This window comes from Panthera leo, chromosome A1 (assembly GCF_018350215.1).
Source record: "Panthera leo isolate Ple1 chromosome A1, P.leo_Ple1_pat1.1, whole genome shotgun sequence".
NCBI classification, from domain to species: Eukaryota; Metazoa; Chordata; class Mammalia; order Carnivora; family Felidae; genus Panthera; species Panthera leo.
In genome coordinates, this window is record NC_056679.1 from 180,646,165 (window position 1) to 180,661,791 (window position 15,627).

The window sequence follows — 15,627 nt, forward strand, 5'->3', positions numbered from 1 at the left end:
AATTAAACCCGCCTATGTGTCTGATGGCCCTGGATCTGCGGCAGAGTATTTGGGAAGTCCATACTCCCTCCAAACAACTGGAGTGTTGTGATTTTATTGTTTTTCCGACACCCCATCCATTCGCCCTTGAGGAATTCCCTCCTCCTGGACCCTGGCCACGACTGAGGCAGGCATGGTGTCCCTGCCTGGGCAGGCCAGAGAGAAGGGCTGATGCGCGCCAAAGCCAGCCCCGCCCCTCGAGTGGGCTGGCAGGGAGCCGTGGGGCTGCTGGCCTGCCAGGAAGAGTCCTCTGGCAGCTCAGGGCGCGTATCTCCCCATCTCACTCAGGCTTTGCTAGTCCGAAGCCTGGAAATCGTTGCGGCTTACCCAGCTGGATGGGTGCAATGCTGCAGCTGTACCATCAGGCTGGCTTATTTTTATTGAATTTTGAATATCCAATTTCAAAGCAATTCAAATGAATTTGCCCAAGGCCTCGGATCAGCGTGGCTGCTGACACTCTCTGCAGTAGGGTTTCGAAGTTCATATTTCTAAACAAAGGCAAGATTACAGAAGCTTTCCTTGTCAGGACCAGCGCCTCTAAAGAACCCTCTCTACCAACTCTATTAGGTCCCATGCTGACAGCAGTGAAAACTGTTCCGCTAATCCGGGTCCAGGTCCCTCACTGCTCAGGCGGGGTGGGCAGGCAAACTTTGTCCGCTGACTGAAGAAAGATGGAGGAGTACAGTAGAGGTGTCTAACAGGATGCAGAAGGGTCCAGGACACGGAAGTTGGCACATGTAGCGTTGTTGGACAGAGAAAGTGTGCAGAAGTAGGGCAGAGGCAACTCCAAGGTCAAGCTGTGCCCATGCCTCGCCCTTCAAGATTAAAAAGAAAAACAAAGAAACCCTATCCATGCTCTAAGAGCAACCGAAGAGATGCCGGGAACTCTTCATCTTGGGGAATCTTTCTAGCAGCTCCAAAAATCTGTCTTCCCTCACCCCCGCCATTCCTTTCTAATCCTGCTACACCCATGCCTAGGAGCCACAGCTGTTAAATGCACAAAACAAAACTCAACCCTCATGGTAGAAGACTGAAGAGCTATGGAGAAAAAAGTGCTTCCTGAGAAAAAGCCCAACACAGCATCTCAGGACCGATGGTGGCTCGACATTTGAGACAGAACCTGCTCTTAATTCTTTCAGTAGGACGTGGGAGACATTCAGGGCTTGGCATTCACTGAAAACTGTTTTTAAGCAGCCTTGGGACAAGACCAATTCAATAACTACTGGTGTTCACAATCTGTCAACTCCTCCCCTCAGGGGTTAAAAAAAACCCGACAAAACCTGAGAGCAAAGAGCAAATTGGGACATGAAGACTCTGAGTGACACTACAGTCAGCTTCATAGGAGTGGGGCACCTGTTTGTTCTCCTCAGCAACGCACCCCAGCTGCCAGCACAGTGCCTGGCTGTTAGTACGTACTTAATGGATATTCGTGGAATGAATGGATGAATGAACGAACAAAGGTTGTCATCTTATGTCACCATGGGTACAATATGGGTTTTAGAGTCAGAAAGGCTCCTAATATGGCCACCATTTAATTGCCATATAGCAGTGGACAAATAACCTCTAGGCTTCAGTTTCTCAACTATAAAATGTCTTTAACAGTAGAACCTGTGACACAGGATTGTTTTAAAGATGAAAGGAGAGAATGAAAAGAAAAGCCTGTTACCATTTGGAAGGGGTAGATGTCAAGCTCCTCCTTTCCATGTATCCAACTGGACAAATCACAAATCTTTGTAACTGATAATGTACGTTCCCTTTGCATCCTTCCATGGAGTCTGCCTCTTAAACAGGAAAATATTCAAATATGTAGAAGTCCCAGTTTTGAAAAATTTGATAGTCCTTCAAAAGTGATTATTTTGTCTGCTCAATGCAGTCAAACTTACAAACCTCAAGTGTATGCTGTAAATGAGGGAGCCATGGTTTTCCTTTAAGGACTAGTTCTATAGATTTAGATACAGAGTAAATACATAGAAATGAAAACGTAAAATAAATAGCACCAGGATAAAGTAAAAATCCCGAAGATCGAAGTAAAGGAAGGCTGTGGATGTCAAGAACCCAATGGCTGGAGGAGGCTGGGGGAGCTGGGTAGATGCTTCTAGAAACCAGAGGTAAGAACAGATACCCACAGGTCACACCCCTTTCATTGTACAACCCAGCCAGTTTTAAATCATTTGCTCCTTTGGGCAAACAGTGCTGCTGGTTAGTTATCCAGGAGATGTTTTTAATTACGAGCTGAAAAAGTCATTCTGTAGCCCTGAAACCAGTGCCCTCATGCCTAAGAAGTGCTTTTTAATATTTATACATCTAAAGAGGGTTTGCCCTTCCAGACATAGAAAATCATTAGGAAGGCTTCTCAGGAGGATATAACTTTGGTCAAGGTCATGCACAAATCTAAACTTCAGATTTCAGCCAATGCTTACCAGTAGGTGCCACTTTTGTGCCACAAACCATTTCTGGCCCTCTCTCGATTTTATTTCTAGGTTATCAATTTTTAAATAGAGGAAAAGAACAAAAATATGCTTGTGAGACAATTCTGAGCATATAAAAGTTGAAGAAACTTTTCTGTTTTTCCTCGTTACTTGGCATATCTATTTAATAGAGCTTTTTTGATTTTTACTTTTTTCTTCCAGCACAGCAGATGAATGGGCGACCCAGGAAAACTGCAGTCAAAGAAACGTCTTGTAACAGTTCTAACTTTGGTTTGGCATGTCACCTCTGTAACGATATCAGGGAGAGGAAATATTCCGTCAAAGCTGTGAGCATGGAAGGAAACAGCCTGGATGGTGTCCAAAGACACACAGTATCTTAGCAACTTCTGAAGTTCAGAAAAGCCAACATTTCAATTTGGGAAGCCGTCTGGTAGAAGTTCCGTCCTACCCCACCACAATCACTGAAAGACACACCTTAAGGTGGAAGTGGCCATCGTTTTCAGGATCTACTACCCAAGCTGCTGAAATGAAGTGGCTGTCAGGGGCAGGCAGCTCTTGTCGAGAAAACAAAGCAAAACACTACTGCCAGAAACATATGAAAATAGGGATAACCAGGTAAGGTCAAACATGCTGTGACTGAAAAATGCCCTCTTCCCTCCTACTCTGCAAAAGCATAAAATTAATGTTCACAGGAAGAAAAGGAGAGCAGGAGTCAGACACTATTCCAAGACCTTTCCTCTAAGAATGTGGGGCTTGTGCCCTTCCTTCTGAAGGAGGGTTCTTTGAGAATCCTTCTCTCTCACTTATCTCTGAAGAATGAGAGACTCCAAACACCCATTAAAGACATCTTGGGGATCACCTTATAACCCTCAGCCCCGTCTTTTGTAGCTAAGTGGTTAGTGTGTATTTGTGTGGGTCAAGGTCGAAATCAACTCAACATTATCCCCCACATCTGATACTGAATGTTAATCCTAACAATCTAATCCCTGGCCCCTCTCAACCCAGCCCAGTATGGATCCTAATCCTCAGAGAACCCAGTATGTAATTGTCACATAAGTAGAAATCCCTGCCCCTCTCTAAATGAAGCCCAGCTCAGATCACCTGTACTGTGACTGTTCCTTATACTTAGGCAATGAGATCACTGGGTAGGTGAAACATGTCATTTCCAGGGAAGAGGAAAAGTGGATGTTTGTTAAGCATTTTCCTTCCCCTAACAACTATTGTCCTTCAAACATCATTCAGTGACAAGACAGGAACGTTACTAAATCTAATTCTACTGTCTTAACTTTTCCATTACACATGTGAAAATAACTTAGGAAATACATTCCTACAAGATTTGGTAACCAAACCTGGACATTCAACCTCCAAGATATCTCTCTCATAACTGTTCTACTCTTGGGCTTCCCTGTTTCTGTCCTTGTTCCATCCACATTCTCTGCTTTCTGAGCTTTGAAATGGCCACCTACCTCTGGTCTCTTCCTACCTCTGGTCTTGACCCACTCACTTCATTCTGCATAGGGCTGGCAGACTGCTTCTGTGCTTCCCTTATTCAGAATTCTCAGCACCTTGCACATCACTTCAGAATCAAATCCAAACAGGCTCTTTTTCTTTTGTCTCTTCTTTCTAGTCCTGTCTCCATTAATACCTCAGCATCCTATATTTTTTTGGTTCAGTGTTAATGATATGTGGTTCACTACAACACCATACTTTCCTAGGCTTTAATCACTGTGTTCTTTATTCCTGAAACGGACTTCTCCCACCTTATCTTCCACCAAACTCCTGTGCACCTTTCCAGGTAGAAGTCAAATAGCACCTCCTCTCTGATGTACTTGAAAGCTTCAGATAAAGTCATCCTTTTCCTTTCCCCACTCACTTAGTACAGAGCACAGTACGGTACCCTTAGTTTTGTGTATCACTGATTGCACATCTGTTTTTCCTCCTTGTGTGATGAGGACCTTCTGGAGAGCAGGGAATTTGGTTACTCATCTCTGCTTTGCTGGGGTCTCAGCACTTAGGAGGAAAATTCAGTAAATGGATGCTGATTGAATGGATGAAGGGCAGAGTCAGTTCTCAGGAGGTAGTCTAGAATCCACTCAAGCTTGGGAATGAGGCTTAAAAGTAAAACACTGACATGGAGGTTCTCTCTCCTGAAAAGCCCTCAGCTGCTCGACTAGCTCTATTTTCACAACTCTCTTCTCCTCCCTCCATACAATTCCTTTCTGGGAGTTCTGGGACAGCGGTCTAAATAAAACTGCCCCCCACTCCCACCAAGGGTGAGAAAGTCCATATCTGAAGTTACTCTAGGGATCAGGGACCCAAAGTTGTAATCAATGAAAGAGACCCAAGAATACAGGGTAATCTGATCCTTTTTTTCCTCCAGGCTCTGTTTTCCTGGAAACACTTATTTCTTTATGAAAAAAAGAAAGAGGAAAAAAAGCTCACAAGACCATGTTAAAGCAAATGCTTAGAAAATATTTTTGAAACATTTGGAAGTAATTTCTATTCACAAATTATCTCCATTCACAAAATGAAAAGGCAAATTATGCGAGCTGGATAAATTGAGAAAGAGAAGAAATAAGACTTAATGCTGGGAGCAGAAGAGGAATAGGAAGAAAGAAAAAGAGAGAAAGACTAGTAATTCTTGTATTTCTATAGTAAGTAGAATTTTAAAAGCATTGAACTTGTATTACTTCCTGTGAACGTTACAAACAATTCCAAGATGCTGGTAGGCAGTTAATTTCTCCATAAGGCAGAAGAGACAGTTTAAGCTAAATAAAGACAGGTCTTCCATCACCCACCAGTGGGAGAGTTGTGGCTAGCAAGTGAGAGGTAGATGAGGAAGAAATTCAAGAAGAGGGAGATTAGACAGAAAAAGATGGAAAGATGGAGAAGGAATAAGGAAAGCTAACATGAGCAGAAGAAAGTGACAGGAGAGGATTCACCCAACATCAACAATGAATGGCAAAAATGGCATGATAAACTTTGAAGCCATCCTCTGCTTCAAAGACAGAGCTTCTTTCTCAAATACCAATAACTGAGAAAATAATCAGAGTAATCATTAAGCCAGTGGAGCCTCTTGATTCTTAGGAAGGTGAACCTACCGATGGTTTAGAGGCTCCAACCCTGGGCTGGGTGCTTGTGACCATCCTGTTGGGAATGCTGCTTTCCTTGTGATAACAATCAATAGTCAATAATCAATAAAAACTCTCTAACCAATAAAAATTAAATAGCTACATGTCATTCAAAAGCAATTTGCTAGTCGCACGCTATAAGAGACCCAACAGTCGCAGGTAGAGTGACAAAAGTTCAGAATACAAACAATGGCAAATAAATGAGCAGAGAACATTTGCAGAGCTCAGATCACTTCTGACTGGCCCACCACAACTTGACCACTGCAAAAGGGTTGGCTAATCTAAAACTGACGGCCATTTTCTTATTCCATTCAGCGCACTCTACAGCCATCCTTCTTGTTTAGTCTTATGATAATTCTGCAGGAACGGGCATTGTTATCCTTGTTTTAGAATGATAATCTGATGCTGAGGGGGGTTTTAAACAATATCCAAATTTGAATCCAAGCCTTAACAGATCCAAATCCACATTCTTTCCACCTCAGTCCCCTGCTTCTAAAATTAATCATGAACTGTCTCCACTCCTTTTCCTTTAGAGGTCCCTCTAGCTGGGTCAGGACACAAGGAGCAAAGAAATCCTGAGGGCAGAAGAAGCAGCTGCCTAATGCTACCTTGAGCATTTAGGCTCAAGGCAGGTGTACGGAGCATTAGCAGGGTGCCTGCTAGGAGAAGGAGCCCCAGGCAATGTCGGGTAGTCCTGGGCTGGCTCAGTCTGGTGACCCTAGAAGGTGCACTCTAATCCCTTGTAACAATTACTTGGCGCTTACTTTATACCAACCGCTGTGCCAAAAGCTGTGCATGAAACATCTGGCTTCATCTTTGTAGCCACTCTTGGAGGTAGATGCATTTACTATTACAATTTTACAGAGAACAAAACTATCTCAGAGAAGTTAAGTAATTTGCTCAAAGTCATATAGGTGGTAACTGGAAGAGTAGGGATTCTAGCCCTATTCTGATTCCAGAATATCTGCTGTTAGCCACTAAACAACCTGCTTTTTTCATGTCCTGCTAAGACACTTGGGGGATGCTCAAGAGATTAGGAAGCAGTAAACATAGTTGCTGAGTGTCAAGTCCACAGCATCTAGATTAACATGGAACTGGAATTCAGGAGGTCTGACTTTGAAGACACTCCTGCTTATCACTGATTGTATTACTTAAAGCAACTTATTTGACTTGAACCTCAATTTATTCATCTGTAAAGTGGAAATAAAATAAAGATAGTGCTTGTTCCTTGAAATACCACAAAAACTCACTATAGACCTGCTACACTTGGGAAGAAAGGTACATATCAATGTTAATAACTCAGATAAAATAATGGATTGATAGAAATTTAGAGCTCAAGTAACTTGAGGGTTACCTATGGTCATAGAGCAAATGTTTGAGTGCATGTATGCTTTGCTTATGCAATTCCTGGCTGTGGGACTGTGGACAAGTCACTTGACATCTCTGAGCCTTTGTTTCCTTATCTATGAAATTGAGATAAAAATAGTACAATCCCCACAGTTGTGGGGATGAAATGAGATGGTGTAGGCAAAGCCTGGCGACCTGCACATAGTGAGTGCTATGTCAATGCTATGATTGTTTTGATGGGGAATCTGAGGCCCTAGGAAGGTAAATCCTTGTCCACGGTTACACTGCAAGTTAACAGTAGAGGAAGGAACAGAATACAGGCCTCTTGTTCATGCTGCTTCTCCTCAGCTGTACAACCTTGGGCACATTACTTAAAATTTCTAAGGCTTAGCTTTACCATCTGTTAAATGGGGACAATTCTTCTTACCTCTACCAATAAGAGGGGAATTAAATAAGCTATCCAATCAAAGCCTTCAACCTGAAGCATCCATCTTTAGTGCTTATGAAATGCTAGCTGCTACAACTTTAGCTTCCTTCCACAGTTTTTCTTTCTATTCGGATTTGAAAGAGATTTTATCCTCAGGAATCAGAATGAGAAAGATCTTTCTCTCAGGGCTGTTTGCTGAGTCAGAGAAGGAGCTAGACACACCCATCACAAAAAAGGAACAACTGTGGAGTGGACAAAGCCCAAACTAAAGGAAGCCACCCAGGAGAGGTCACTTACAGTAACATCATCTCCTGCATCAGCTTCTCCCTGAGGCACAGCACTTGGGATAGGTGCCTTACTCCTCTATTCGGAATTCTTTCCCTTTCTGATTTGAGAAGTTTCTGTCAGCTCAGATCAGAAGCACTGCATGACAGCTTTCTGCGGCAGCGCTCAATGTCACTGTGGAAGGAGAACAGTATTTGGACACCGACTACCTGGGTACCCGCTGCACAGTGGTCACTTACTAGCTGTGTGCCTTGGACAAGTCCTTTCCCTTAGCCTGCCTCATATGCCTGTCCACCACATTAAACCATGAGGTGCCACAGAAACATAAAATATTACTTGCTTTTCACTATCATTTCTTGCACGGTCTGCCCCTAGTCTGGAGGAAATGAGAAACTGTTGTGATTACCCTTAAAAAAGCCAAATTTCCCAGGAAGTCCCCAGTATTATATGGATGAGGAAGCAGCCTTCTTTTCCATTTGTGGTCCTGTTATGGGGGGGGAGGATGACAGCAAAACCCTGGACAATTGTAAGTGGCTACTAAGGCTGTTTTATGGTGAGAAGGATCGGTTACGGTGCTGTTTAGCCAAAGCAATGTGTGTAAAGCAGGGGGAAGTGGCACCAGACCATACAGATCAATGCCAGCTTCCTGATGGCTGATAAGGGCCAGCAGGACACTATGCACCAGGACAGACAGCACTGCTGCCTCCTGAACCGCATGGCTGTCAACAGCCCCATTTCCTCCTCTCCCTCCTCTTCCCTGGGTTGCCAGAGCAGAACCATAGTCACCTATGAGCCTGGGCAGGAGTTGGGGGCAGGATCCCAGTGCCTGCTTGTGCCTCGAAGGTGTCACATTTGGGTTTCTATATATCATTTGCCTTCAGCTTGGGCACTGTTCCACCAAAGGGCGATTTCATCTTTTGAGTGAACTTTTGATGAATCTGATGAAGTATTTTGCGCAGATGGTTCTGCATCTGAATAGGAGGAGCCCATCACGTCCAGCGCATGGAATGAAGTATTTTATTTGTGTTTCTAAGGCAGCAAAGAAAGCTTCTGAGAACAAAAAAACACACAAACCAACTTTTTTTTAAAGCTTTTTTAAATCAACTTGTCTGGCCTTATTTAGCATTTATGAGCAAGATACATGGCATACGAGGGATGTAAATGGTTGTGGTGAAGTCCTTGTAGTCAACAGATAAATGGGAGGAGATAGAGATAATGATAGTCCTGATCTTATGTGCTAGTGGTACCATTAAATGAGAATATCCATATGAACTGCTTAGCATACAGTAACTGCTCTAAAATACCACCTATCATCATTACTACTAAGAGACTATGAAGGATTCAGAGAAATCCTGTGTTATAGGTTGAGTTGTGCTTCCCCCACCAAAGGTGTTGAAGTCCTAATCGCCAGTATCTGTGAATGTGACCTTATCTGGGAGTGGATCTTTGTAGATGATCAAGTTAAGATGAGCTCATTAGGGTGGAGCTTGATCTTATCTATGACTGGTGTCCTTGTGAAAAAGGAAAATTTAGGCACAGAGACAGACATGCACACAGAGAGAATGCCATGTAAAGACTGGAGCTGTGCTGTCATGGCCAAGGAACTACTGGAAGCTGGGAGTGAGACCTGGGATGAACCAGGCTCAGACATGCATGGCTCACCTGACTCTTTAGTCTTTGACTTCTAGGCTCCAGAAGGGCAAGATAATAAACTTTTGTCACAAACAATTCATTTAGTGGTACTTTGTTATGCCAGTTCTAGCAAACCAACACACCCTCTTTCAGAGTACCACAGTGGACATGTCTATAAAAGAGATATCTTAGAAGAGCTGTTGTATCTATTTTCAGAAAAGTAGAAACTTGAGTGTAAAAATCACTATAAAAAGACACTGTTAGTTTTTGGATTTATCAGACAATTTCAACCTTTTTTTTTTTCCCTTCTCTCTTGTTTCCAAGGAGTCTAGAAAAGCTTTCCTAGCCTCCTTTGGAGCAAGGGACAGCCACGTGACACTATTCTGACAAGATATAAGTAAAGTTTGGTTGGGGTGGGTGTGTGTGTGTGCACATACGGTGGGGCAGGGGGATAATTCAGACTTTTCCAGATAAAAGGGACAGAGATCTTGAATCTTTCTCCCCTCTTTCTTTCCCCCATGAAGGTAGATATGATGCCTGGAGCTGCAACAGCTATATTGCTACAATGAGGCAGCAAAACCAAGGGGTAAAAAACCCTAAAGCACCAAGAGGGGCAAAGCAGAGAAAAAGGAAGAATTCATGCCATGGATGTCATCACCGAGCAGCATCATCAGTGCCAGTTTCTGTAAACCTTGGATATCCAGCTAGCTATGTAAGGAACATAGAGCCTTGCAGTTTTGTAAACCACTGTTAGCATTCTTATGGTTGTTAGTTTATGATAACTTGTAGCTGAATGCCTCCCTCATTGAAGTGCTGTCTTGACTGGCCATCCAGAGAAGGACTTTGAGCCCTCCTTGTGAGTTTCAGTTTTGAAGTACATTTCATTTATCTTCCACTTCTTTCTGCCTATTTTGGTCTTACTGCATGCCCTGACATGGACAACTAGTAGGGAATGTGTCATCTCTCTGCTGTTAGGACAAAGGTAAGGTGCAGCTGACCAGAGTTTGCATGGCCAGAGGGACTCTCTTTTCTCTTTTCTTGGGAGCGCTATCATTAAGAGTAGTTGCAAGGACTTCTAGGGGTATGGAAACACATGAAGTTAAAGTCACCAGGCACATAATTTTAGGTTGATGTCAGCAAACATATGGGTGAGGATGTGGACTTGGGAGTTGAATGGACCCATGTTTAAATTCCAAATCCCAACTACTGATCAGTGTGTAACTGTGGGCATGTTACTCAACCTCTCTGAATCTCCTTCCTTAATTATCAATAGAAAAGTTAAGTCATTGGGAAGATTGGATCAGACATGAAATGTGAAGTTCCTATACATGGTATGTCCTTAATAAATGGCTGACTTCATTGTCCTTTGGGAAAGATTTACATTCAGGGGTACTTGTCATTACAGATCTTCAGGTGAACCCTCTTTTCACAGCACAAATTTGACCAGTTTAGTTAAATAACTTTTCAGAACTTAGCACCACAGCTTGCCTCCATGAAGGGGATTGAGGACTTTGGGCATGAAGAAACAGGCTCAAGAGGAATAAGCAACACAGAGTCAAAGCTGACCCACACTTGGCAATACAGAGGTCAGAGACTTCATTTTCATTTTGGTGGTAAAAGAAGAAAAAATATATACCTAAAGACACAATTATAAATCAAGTATAACAAGATTTCTCAGTCTTGGCACTAATGACATTCTGGGTTGGATGATTCTTCATTGTGGGGGGCAGTGCTATGCATTATAGGATGTTTAGCAGTATCTCTGGCCCCCTGCTTACTAGATGCCAGTAGTGTTCCCCAACTATGACAACCAAAAATGTCTTCTAGACACTGTCAAATGTTCCTAGGGATGTGGTGGGGGTGCACTGAGTTAGAGCAAAGGGCAACAGAGTGAAAAAGAGTCTCCCTGGGTGAATGTTACTAGGGTTGATAAGCAAGTGGTCCCCAATGCACTATAACCCCGCACAGTGTAAAAAGTAGTAAAAGAAGAAAGAAAAGAATTTTGCACATCTTTGAGCCCTGACCACCTCATTAATGAGCAAAGGTCCAGGTGACCAGTTATTACTCCGAGACTGCAGAACAAGGAGGAATAATATTTGGACTATTTCATTAATCTGTGCCAAGGACCTTTTCAAATTGAGTCTCTTAATGGGTAAAATATTTGACATTCTGTAAAAAGACCTAGTGGGTTCCAATCCATCCTTTTCACACAAAGCGCTATTAAAGCTAAAAAAAAAATCATAGGGGGAGCAGTTATGATAAGGAAGTGGAACCCAAGAAGGAGCCTCATTCCTGTTTTCTAGCCACGACCCTGACTTGAATACAGAAAGCCATTCCTCCCATACACAGGCAGTACTATTTGCCCTCAGCTCATCTCACACACCCAGACTATAAAAGATCTGCTAATTGGCGTAGGATTATGTGCATTTTACTTTCATTCTCTACTATTCCTAATGATTTTTCAAGGGTTCTTCCCCATGAACATCCTTATCCTTCATCATTTACTTATAAAAATGCAGTCTTAGAGATAGTTGCTATTCATTTACATTTCTCTCAGGATCTTTTTGGGAGCCCTTGGTCTTGAGATTGTAAAACACTGTTCTAAAAGACTCTGTTGTATGTACCACGAAGCACTGAAGAGGGCAAAACTTGGAAGAAAGGCTGTTCTGCATGAAAATATTCATACACATTATTTCATTATACACTTGAGAAATGACAAGTTGGTTTGCAAGAATAGTGTAAGATGTTCTCTTACAATTTTACCCATGGTTAAGAGCCTGTTCACTCTGTTCCCAACTCCACTTTAAACTTCTCCTGGATGTCTTACAACTCTCAACCAATTTTTGAGTCCTAAAAGCAGGTTCCTTTCTATTTTAAAGAGGCTTTCAGAAAGTTGTCATTTACAATAATGCTCTTAGACAATAATGCCATATTGTCCTGTGAATATTCTAACCAGCTGATAAGTCGACTAAATTTGAGTGCCATTTAAAGTAATTCTCCCCATTTATGATTGAACTATGGGCTTGTTGGGCATGCACCCCACATTTAATTATCATGCAAATGTGATATCTGATCCCTGATCTCCCTCCTTGGGGAAGCTGCAGGAGGACTCCAAAGGCTTCAGTGGTGGGTTTATGAGACCATCATGATATTCCTGTCGTGGGCTGAAGTGGAGAAGGCAGAGATCTGACATCTGTCTTAACCCAACTGGGCTTGGAAAATGGTTACTGATTTAGGAGTCCCTAAAGACCTGCACCATTGCTTAGGGTCAAAAACTGGATAGGAATGGGATGTCCAGCTTTGTGGCTGAGGCTTATCTCCTGCTACCCTGTAGCAGAAAGGAGACCAGAAGAGGTGAGAAGTAGGATAAAGACAAAAAGAAAGTACAGAGACATAATTATCTACTAAATTGAACCTCATCCACTCAGTAATTCACGTAACACCTTTGGGGCCTAAACTCTCTTGGTTAGTTTGGAAGCTGACTCTAAAATTCCCCAGGTAATCATGCCGTTTTATGCTTTACTCTAGGCACCTAGCGTCTGAGAGGGTATTTCATGCACTTCGGTCAGATGTTAAAGTATTGAAAATAAATGGAGACTTCAGCATGGCGCAGAGGGAGGGCAGAGGGGAGGAGGGTGCAAGCACATTCCCTGATGTCTGGCCCTCTCTGCCTGGATCCATAAACCCATAGCCAAACTCATCCATCTGACCCTTCAGCCTGGGTACAGTGAGTCAGCCTCATTTTCAGAGACACAGGCAGATGCATTAGAGTTTAAACCTGTTAATACAGTGAATATGTAGCATATTTATCATAATTTCAAACCTGCCTCTAACCAGCTGATCAAAAGGCAACTTTCTTCTTTGAAGATTTTTATTTGTAAGCTTCACTGCCCCAAATCAAAAAGGGCAATGGTACAGACTCCCAGGACCACATTCTGCATTTGTTAGGTGAGCGCCTTCAAGTCCTGGAATGTGCTTTTCTATTTATAAATGGGTATGCTGAATTTCCACATATTTCCTGATGCCTCTTTTTGGTTCATGAAATTTACACTACGTATGAGCAATGTTATGGAGGCAGTTGGTTAGCCTTTTAGAGTTTAGTTTTAGCCCAATTCTGCTCTCCTTTTTCTCCACAGACTTTCATACAAAATCCAAAGTGAATGTCTCAGAAGGGGTCTTGATGGGTTTTACTGGATCAAAGGGCCCTCTCCTAATAAAGAAACCACACAGAGATTTACTGAGCGCATTAAAAAAAGAATAGCTCCTTGCCAATTCTGGTAGAATTACATGCCAATAAAAGAATGTTTTGGCCAACCATGCTTTTAGAAAAGTGTGCAGTGATTTAAAGATGGTGTTAGTTTTAAATTCTTAAGTTACACCATTCTTGACAATGTTCTTGTACGGATCCAGGTTAGAAACCTGAAGGGTATATCAGATATTTCAGTCTTCTTCATCTCCAGTCAGCACTATACAAATTCTATCACAAATCTGCCTTTTCTTCTTTGGAAGGAGGCTCTCACAGATTTACTGTTTCCCTATTTCCATATTCCTCTCTAATCTACCCATTCACATACCCACTGATTATGGCCAGAACCTATGTATAAGTCTCCCTGTCTTCTGTCCCATTTCCCAATCTATCCTGAATCCTCAATCAATTAGTAAGTATTTATGGAACATCTGCTAGGTAACTATCATGATAGCATGTCATAATTAAAAAAAATGTTTTAATGTTTGTTTTATTTTTGAGAGAGAAAGAACGTGAGTGGTCGAGAGGCAGAGAGAAGGAGACACAGAATCTGAAGCAGGCTCCAGGATCCGAGCTGTCAGCACAGAGCCCGACACGGGGCTCAAACTCATGAACTGAGAGATCATGACGTGAGCCGAAGTTAGACGCTTAACCACTGAGCCACCCAGACAACCCAGCTTGTCATAATTTTATATTACATTCCTGCTTATGAATTTTAAGTACCTCCTTATAGCCAAACTAACCAAGTTAAATATTCTGCTAGCCTTCTATGCCATCTATCACCTGGTTCTGCTCTATCTCACCTCCTATTTTCTACCACTCTTCACTGGGCACCCTTCTCCTCACTGGCTGAGCTCCTCATCTCCCCTGCCCCATGCCTTATTAATTCTGGCCTCTCCCCTTCCTTGCTGCCTGCAGTGCTTCTCAACTCATTCCTACTTCAATTCATCTCCATCCTCCCAGGGCTAGGTCAGCATGCAAATGTGTTCACTGGGTCATCCTCAACTCCTCCAGTCTCTGAACTTTGATAGCCTAAATCCTAAATTGCAACTTAGCATCTGTATACTTTTTCTTTTGAATGAATGCACAGATAGCATGAATATTGATACCAATATCTACTTTAAATGTCACATAGAAAGTCTATGAAAAAGGTATCATCATCATTATAACTGTTATTTATTAACCATTTCTTACAGTTAAGAAAAACGAGGCTCAGTACATTAAATTTACTTTCCCCAAAGTATGCAGTTGGTAAGGGTTGAGATGGCAACCTAGCCAAACTAAATCCAGAACTTTCTTCAGGGGACTATTCCAATGCCCAGCTGGCCACTAAAGTGAGGAGCCATTATAGATACAAATCAGGTTTCCTGATCCAGGTGAACAATGATGTCGGAAGTATGAAGTTTCAACGAGTCATTATTTGAACCAAGAGGGCACAAAGGCCAGGAATTTTGTGTTGATAACATGTGTAAAAGAAAACCTATCTCAAATTGAAATCAACTCTCTTTATCATGAGTGCCTTTCTATGGCCAAGTGCCCAGACCTTTCTCAAGTTCCTCTTGAAACTCATCTTCCAGGACCCCATAGTTTCCTTGGCCACTAAGAGACAGGGTGGACTCAATTCAGTTTCTTGACACTGACCCAAATCTCAGTCCTGAAAAGAAGGGAGGCCCAGAGTGTGCATGTGCTGACTTTGAGTTCCTGTATTAGGAGAGCCTCAAATGAATCGCTGAGTTTGCTTGAAATTACAATAAAACTTTGTATGATCTTCAAAGAGAAGCATGCTTGCGTGTGTTGATGAGCTTACGTGGGTCAAAACAAGACAGCAACCACCACCACCCCAATTCTCCATCCCTGGCTTCCCTGCAGATTTTAGCAGGCACCCAGGTGGAACCTGACTCAAATTGCAGCTCATTAGCACAGAGGAATAGAAGTTTAAGGGAAAGTGTGTAGTAAACAATGCTAATCCTGACTTAAGCAGGAGATAGCGACCTTTCTCCCTTGCCTAAAACAAATCGCTGTTTCCGGCTGTGCGGGCCTGCTTTACCATTACCTGTTAATATGTCTGCAGGCAGAAGATGCAGCTGTGGC

The 15,627-nt window shown here is 42.6% G+C and overlaps 1 protein-coding gene and 1 long non-coding RNA gene across 5 annotated transcripts in view; one reads left to right on the top strand and one right to left on the bottom strand.

The window, feature by feature from the left end:
- LOC122224912 overlaps window positions 1-10,049 on the top strand; it is a 28,156-nt gene extending 18,107 nt beyond the window's left edge. Inside the window, exons 5-6 of one of the 2 annotated variants that reach the window (XR_006205012.1) lie at window positions 2,670-3,083; window positions 9,815-10,049. This is a non-coding gene — a long non-coding RNA (uncharacterized LOC122224912). The remainder of the gene's footprint in view (window positions 1-2,669; window positions 3,084-9,814) is intronic. The other variant, XR_006205016.1, reaches the window with a different exon arrangement.
- The window catches only part of TENM2 (teneurin transmembrane protein 2), a 938,525-nt gene that overhangs the window by 239,834 nt on the left and 683,064 nt on the right, over window positions 1-15,627 (bottom strand). The gene's annotated exons all lie outside the window — the stretch shown is intronic.